The sequence below is a fragment of the Phaethon lepturus genome, unplaced genomic scaffold (genome assembly GCF_000687285.1).
Source record: "Phaethon lepturus isolate BGI_N335 unplaced genomic scaffold, ASM68728v1 scaffold3696, whole genome shotgun sequence".
Lineage (NCBI taxonomy): Eukaryota > Metazoa > Chordata > Aves > Phaethontiformes > Phaethontidae > Phaethon > Phaethon lepturus.
In genome coordinates, this window is record NW_010543974.1 from 62,316 (window position 1) to 69,362 (window position 7,047).

The 7,047-nt window shown below is 37.5% G+C and overlaps 1 protein-coding gene across 1 annotated transcript in view; it reads left to right on the forward strand.

The window, feature by feature from the left end:
• Nucleotides 1–7,047, forward strand: part of MMS22L (MMS22-like, DNA repair protein) — a gene marked incomplete at its 5' end in the record, with an annotated part of 94,736 nt that overhangs the window by 59,798 nt on the left and 27,891 nt on the right.

Genomic DNA, 7,047 nt, shown 5'->3' on the forward strand with positions numbered 1-7,047 from the left:
ATATCCCAAGTAATGTCTGAGAAATGAAACTTGGCTTTAGTCTTCAAATCACTAGAAGGAACAAAGTAGTTATTTAAAGTGGTTAACTGTTCTTAAAATATTTGTATCTTCAAAGAGCTTTATGTAATTTCCTGAATAGGTTTAGTAGTGAGTAAGAATCATTTAGTTTAAGGTATTTTATGTTGATATTATTTAACTTTGGAGGGTGTCCCTGAGATAAATTGCAATGTGTGATTTGAATGCCCATGGGCTGCCCTTCATGGGTTTGATTGGGGGAGATTATCTGGATTTCTAATATACTTTAATTACTCTGCTTATATAAGTTGTCATATTAGAAGCTTCTTAACTGTTGAGTCTGTTCTGTCAATGTTCCACTAACAATAGGAATGTACTAGGCTCTTCCACTGAGATTTGAAGATTTGTACCATCAATGAAAGAATTGGAATAGCTCCATTTAAACCTACTGTATCTTCAACAGGAAAAAGTATATGATCTGCTTCTACTCACACAGTGATTGATGTGTGGTAAATTGAAAGGATCTGTAGCCTTTTTTATTTTGTTAATAGGCATTTTTCAATTAAGGGAACATAAAGCAAAATATGTTTTAGGATGTTTAGGGGCAATGTTTTCCTGACATGTGTGTGCTAAAAACAGAAAACAGTATGGTTAGGATTTTTGGGTGTCTCTTACAGCCTAAGCTAGATAGCCTGGTATTTTTATTTCTCTCTCTCTATATATATATCTACACACACACATATATAAACAAGTCCTTTAAATTATGGTCTGAAACACCTTGGTCCTAGAGTGTTATGGTGATTTAGACCTCTCTTGACCTTTTACTCTTGAACACTAGGACCACCTACCTGCCTGCCAGCCTCGTTCAGATGAGCTAGGAGGATACCAGAACTTGGAAGACTCCTGCTCTTAAATGGTGTAGAGGTCTTCCAAGATACAATGGTCTGACGGCCTACAGTAACAGGTCCAGCTGAACAGCAACTTGATTGTCATGTACAGCATGCAAGTCTTCTAAAACAAGCCGCTCTTGCCTCCTATGTGGGACGTCTTATTGCTAGCCTACGGAAAATAGGAAATGAACCTTGAATCCACTGTGTGTCTGGTGGGTCCAGAGACATCTTATTCAACGTCATGAAGAACAGAAATCTGTGTGCTTGGAACCATTGTAGAGTTCCGCTGCTTAAGATTCGTACTTAAACATGTTTGGTTTGGGTGGCTTTTTAGGGGAGGTGTTCAGGAAGCATGTTGCGTTTTCTGTTTTTTTAAATAACAGACAACCGACAGTCTGAACAAGTAAATATCTGTTACCTAGTGGTTAGGACGTAACACGGGGAGGGAGGAGTGCCATGTGCTCCAGTCCTTGTTCTGGGATTTTTCATTTTGATCCAAAGCAGAGCCTGATCCCAAAACCAGTCTGTCAAAACTGGATCTAGGTGCTCTCCACCCTGAGGCTGTGACTTATTGGTTGTTATATAAAAAGCAAGTGTATTCCAGGTTTTAAAATTAAGGTAGCTACTGCTGCACTTTGTGCAGCCTGCTTTTCTTGGTGTGAGCTAGTCATGATCAGCTTTCTGGGCCCCAGTAGCCTGAGAACTGTGGGTTAGGCATCTGGGCATCTGAAGGCATCTGGGTAGCTGAATTGCAGGCACCTAGGGGACTTCCCGGTCAAAAGAGAGTGATCTAAGTGAGCAGTTCAGGAATTATGATTCAGTAGTCTGAGTTCTGTTTGTGCCCTGCTTTTTAACCCTTGAATCCTTTTATCCCTTTGGATTGCATCCACGTCTAGACATGTCACATTGCTTATGGTTCACGTTGTTGTACCTGATGAAGGCATGTTGTAACACTGACATGTATGATGTTGTGCAAGTCTGTGCTATAAAAAACTTAAGCACAAATGAGTGTATTAAAGCATTTGATAAAAATCCTGGATGTTAGAGTTCTGAAAAGCATTCCTCTTCCCTTATTACTCATCCCTACCTCATCACACCAATCAGTGATCATCATACACATACATAACCAGGCATATTAATTCAGACATCCTTTTTGCAGGAAACATATAAGCATGCAGTTTATTGTGGATTATTGAAGCAAATTAAACTGAGGGAAGAACTCTGAAACATGACGTAATAAATACTGATGTGATGGGGGCATGTTCGTGTTTGATAATATTGTATTATGATTTTTCCGGTTCTCTTTGTACAGTCACCAGTACAGCTTTGTAGTGGCGGTGAGGCTATCATTGTGGCTTACATAGTGCTGACACTTTCATTATAAACTGTGAGATTTTTTTTTTTCAAATGCTTCTTTTAATGGATCGTAAAAATTATGTTTGGCCTTAAGTTTCTCGTGTTGCTTATCTTTGTGAAATATATTTTTTAATTCCATAAAGGTGAGTTAAAATTCTGTGCTTATTTGGTGTTTTTTTTGAGTTATCGAAGAGTGAAAAGGCTGTTGCTCAAATATGCAACAATCTCTAAACATGGTTAGTTTAGGCACTTTCTTCTTGAAGGAGCTGGGTCATTGTGGAACCACTGTGCAGCTAAGTGTGCTACTTCTGTGCATCCAGATCCATTTCATTTTCATGGATCTGCATGTATAAAAGAGGTAGGATCTCATACAGTTTATTACTTGTACCTTGGCACAGCTCCATGATGCTGCATGAAAGCAGACTTGAACCCAGATGCAACCATTTTGTCCTTGCCTTTGTGAATGCCAGTATTATAGTCCATACTTAAACTACCTTTTCTTTTTTGAATATTTTGAAAAATTCTGTATAAAAGTAATTAACTCTAAAAAGGTGTTCTCCTTCATGCTCTTTGTATTATATTTTATGGTAGTATAACAGGTTATGACATCAGAAATATGCATGTATTTGTATAAACTGTGTATTTGAAGCACAGACATTAAAATAAGTAAATGTTTATGAAAAAATTACTAAGTAGAACAGTGGGTTTGTTAGCATGGGAGTTGGTATCCATATGGGTCAATGAAATAAGTGCTAGAGTTGCAATTTTCTAGAACTATCATGTAACTAAATGGCATAACAGTCAACTAGTTGAATACCCATACTGGATTATTTTCAGAAATATGGAGGGCACACAGGGATCTTTTTCAGCTTAATCTTGGATAGGACTTGTTACTGGAAATGTGTGTGGCTTCTGCCGAAACCTCGCTTCCAGTTTTGGTCACTGTAAGAAGCAACAGTTCTGGTGGAATAAAAGGTAGAAATGAGTAGAAGTATTAAAGAAGTATTGATGTTTTATGGCATTTGAAAAAAGTGAAATTGGATGAGTAATTTTGAACTAAATTCTGAAATGCTGCTTGGTAAATATTGTTTGGTCACTGAAGCTGAGTGGCCTGCTGTCTAGCAGAGATCTTGGAGTTTTGCACCTGTAGCAGCAGCATAAATTTTGAGTGTATCCCTGCAGTGAGATTTATACAATGACAGAAAATATGACTGGATAGATTTCAACAGGAAAGCCCAATGTCTTGCCACACGATAGTGCTATGTAATACCTTTGCATTGGCAAGTAAGAGGGAAAGGGAAGCTGAAACATCTTTCCATATGAAATGATTTTTTTTAATGCCATCTTTATTGTGTAACTCGTTGCCAATCTTTTCAACAGAAACAATATGCTTTTAATTGTGTTAATGTGGCTTTTTATTTGTGGGAGACCTTAAGATGATAACTTTGTGATTGTCCATGTTTCCGAGTAGCTGACATCACCTCTCTGGGCTTTGTTGAGAGAACATAAAGCTCTTCTGTCTTCTTCACTGAAATCAAAACCCTCACTTTATTGTTCCCTGCATCAGCTAATCTCCATATCTCTTCAGTTCTTATGCTGGAATCTTCATAGATGCCACATAGTTGAAGAAGCCTCAACTTCCCCTAATCCCTTCTGTTGCTATTACCACCTCTATGGCAAGATTAAAATAGGACCAAGGCATAATGCTTTTGTTGCCAAAATATCAAAATGAGAAACTGCATTGATACTCTCACAGTGGTGCAAAAAGAGGGAGAACAGAAGGGAAATACCCAAATTCTAGTATTATTCAAATTCCATTGATCTGCAGAGAGCACAAAGCCCATATTACCTACCTTTGAATCTGAGTGTGATGATGCTTTGTTTCATTTTACTTTGCCTGAGTTTTCCTTGAAGGAACTGATGTTAGTAGTTGAAATTCTAAGCATCGAAGCCATTTATCATTTTAGAAATACTCGTATATCTCTCCTCAATCTCCCTAGATTTATCCAAGGGTGTTGGTCCTGCAGGTGTTGGTTTTTAATTATTTATTTGTTTCAACATCAAAAGGTCATTCATTTCATTTAAAAAGACTTCCCTGAGCTTAATCTTGGCCGTACTGGGCAGCTGAGTTCTGTGGATGCTGTGACTGGCCTGGCATGGTCTGGCAGCAGAGGAACTGGGAGTACCGACTGTGAAGAAACCAGTGTCTGTATTTATAGTCTGAGAGCCCGTGAGGATGGTAGTACGTGTCCTTGGCAATGCTGGTAGAAGGAGAGAGGTCTTCTGTCATACTGGGGAGTTCTAAACCCTTGCAGATCAAATTAAATGACATTGTATTAAGTCTGGATGCCAGTAGGCAGCCAGTGCAGATTATGGACTAGTAGTGACTTCAGTTTCCATTATCTAGGCAGGCTTCTGCATTTTATGTGTTTTACTTTTCCAGCTTGACCTGAAGTTTCACTCCATTTTAGTAATCCATGCTTGCAAAGGCATGGTTTATGTTTGCAAAAGGATGGTTCGTGGTTACAATATCTCATCTGGATAAATGGCTGCAATTCCTTACCCAGGTGTAGGATGTGGAAAATAACCCCACGTGCTACTGCTTTACCTATACATTCAGCACAGTCCTCATTCAGGTAGCACAAACTTTCCCCTCTTTTATAAACCCAGGGCTTATTTGAGCTGATGGTAAAATGAAAAAGCACACCTCTTTTTACAGAAATAGGAAATCCATGTTTTAAAACAAGTAAAAACCACACCAAGTTATTACCATTGTAATGAGGCAACCGGTGGTTCCAGACCTCTTAACACAATGGAAAACTACGTGTATATGGTTTCAGAAATGAAGTGATGTTTGATGGTATGCTTCTCTAGCGTTAGAAAATGTGGAAGCCTGAATAAAAAATAAAATTTTATTTATCCATATTTTTATGGAATTAAAAAAATTTGCCTGTTGGTAGAAGTAGCTGGCAACTTCTGCTGCAGCACATATTGATGCCCAATTGATTCTAAGCATTTACCTTATTGCAAGCATTTGTGTAGGTTACTATGAATAAACATAAATACTGATTTGTACGTGTTGCCCTTCCACTGACACAGAGATATATTGCCTTACTTTGAAAGTCTGTACACCTTTCTACTTTGCATAGATGGCTAAAGGAGATGCGAGACACCTTTCTTTGGAGAAGCAATTTAGAGGAGAGAAAAAGGTCTTTGTGCAATTTTGCAGTGTAGTCTGGATGCAAGTAGGGCAGAATTTGGTCCTGTAAGTTTTATTCTCTGCACCTTGCTTTCCTTTCTTGACAAAGTAAACCAAAAAAGCCCTTTATGTTTTTACTGTTAAACTTTTTTTTTTAAATGGGCAAAAATATTTTTTTTGAAGTTGCTTCTTTAGCCCTGCTTTTTACTTTTTCATTGTTTGTCCTCTATACCTCTCTTTGTCCTTTTTTCAAAAAAGCTCTTTATGTTTTTACTGTTAAACTTTTTTTTTAAATGGGCAAAAATATTTTTTTAAAGTTGCTTCTTTAGCCCTGCTTTTTACTTTTTCATTGTTTGTCCTCTATACCTCTCTTTGTCCTTTTTTTTAATAAGGGATACTCCCAAAGAAGTATTGTTTGACTTTTTATGCTAATCTCACTTCTATTTCAATTCATGTTGACTTGGAGAATATGCCTTGTAAATAGGAATACCAACTGACTTACTGAATATAATCCTCAGTTTCTAAGCATTGATTGTTTTCACAGCATCCTTAAAGGGTAAGCTGGTTTACTATCCAAATATCATGGCTGGGAAACTGAGGCTAACAAAGGCTGTATGATTTATGTGAAGCCGCAGAGGGGATAAATGTTGGGATTAGAATTCCTGGCTTCTATTCCTGTGTTTGGGCTTGCACTCTCAAAGAAATACTTGATTCCTCCTAATATTACATACCCTTCCATGTCTGTTAAATGTAGCCGTTTGAAAAGTACCTGGTACTCAATTCTCTCTCTGTCCTATTGAGACTAATGGATGCCTGCAGGCAGGCATAAGGTATCGTTACCTTTGACAGCCAGTATGTTTTATGTTTTAAATTATGTGTTAGGCAGAATTTTTGGATACTAATTTGATATAATGAGATGCGCTTCTAATATCAACCCTAGTACGGGAAGGCCTTGCAGCCAGCCTACTCTTTATTTAAAATTATTCCATTTCAGATGTCCTAATGAGTGCTGTGAGTTGTGTAATTCTTTCATAATTTTCTCACATTCCCAGAAGGGAACTAGGGGCTGGAGTTTTTTCTATTTTTGTTTTGGTTTATTTCAAATTAGGGTGAGCACAGAATAAAGATCTAGGGGAAGAGTTTTGTGAAACACTTGCTATTGTGAGAGTGGCAATTAAGAAAAAAAATATTATGGTCTAAAAATGTTGGTGTTAAGACAAGTCTCGATGTCTCAGCTGTTTTCCATTATCTTATAAATATCTTGACTCTGACTTTACAGTGCTGTTTATAGAATTTAATAAAGCAAATGTAATAATGCTGCCTGTGCTTTAATGCACAATCTCAATTGAGTTGACCAGAAGATAAATAGGAACAGGAATGATAGTGCGTTCCTACAGATTGTTTTTAATAAGCATGTTATTTAGTTGATCAGTCCAGTGCAGTAATGCCTGCTATCCTGCTCCACCAGACAAATTTATTAATGTTCCCCCCCCCTCCATTTCTCTGAGAACATTGATTCCCTGCAGACATATCTCTATTAAACCTCTAGAAAGTCACAACTTCCAAATTAGATTAAGTAGCAGGAAT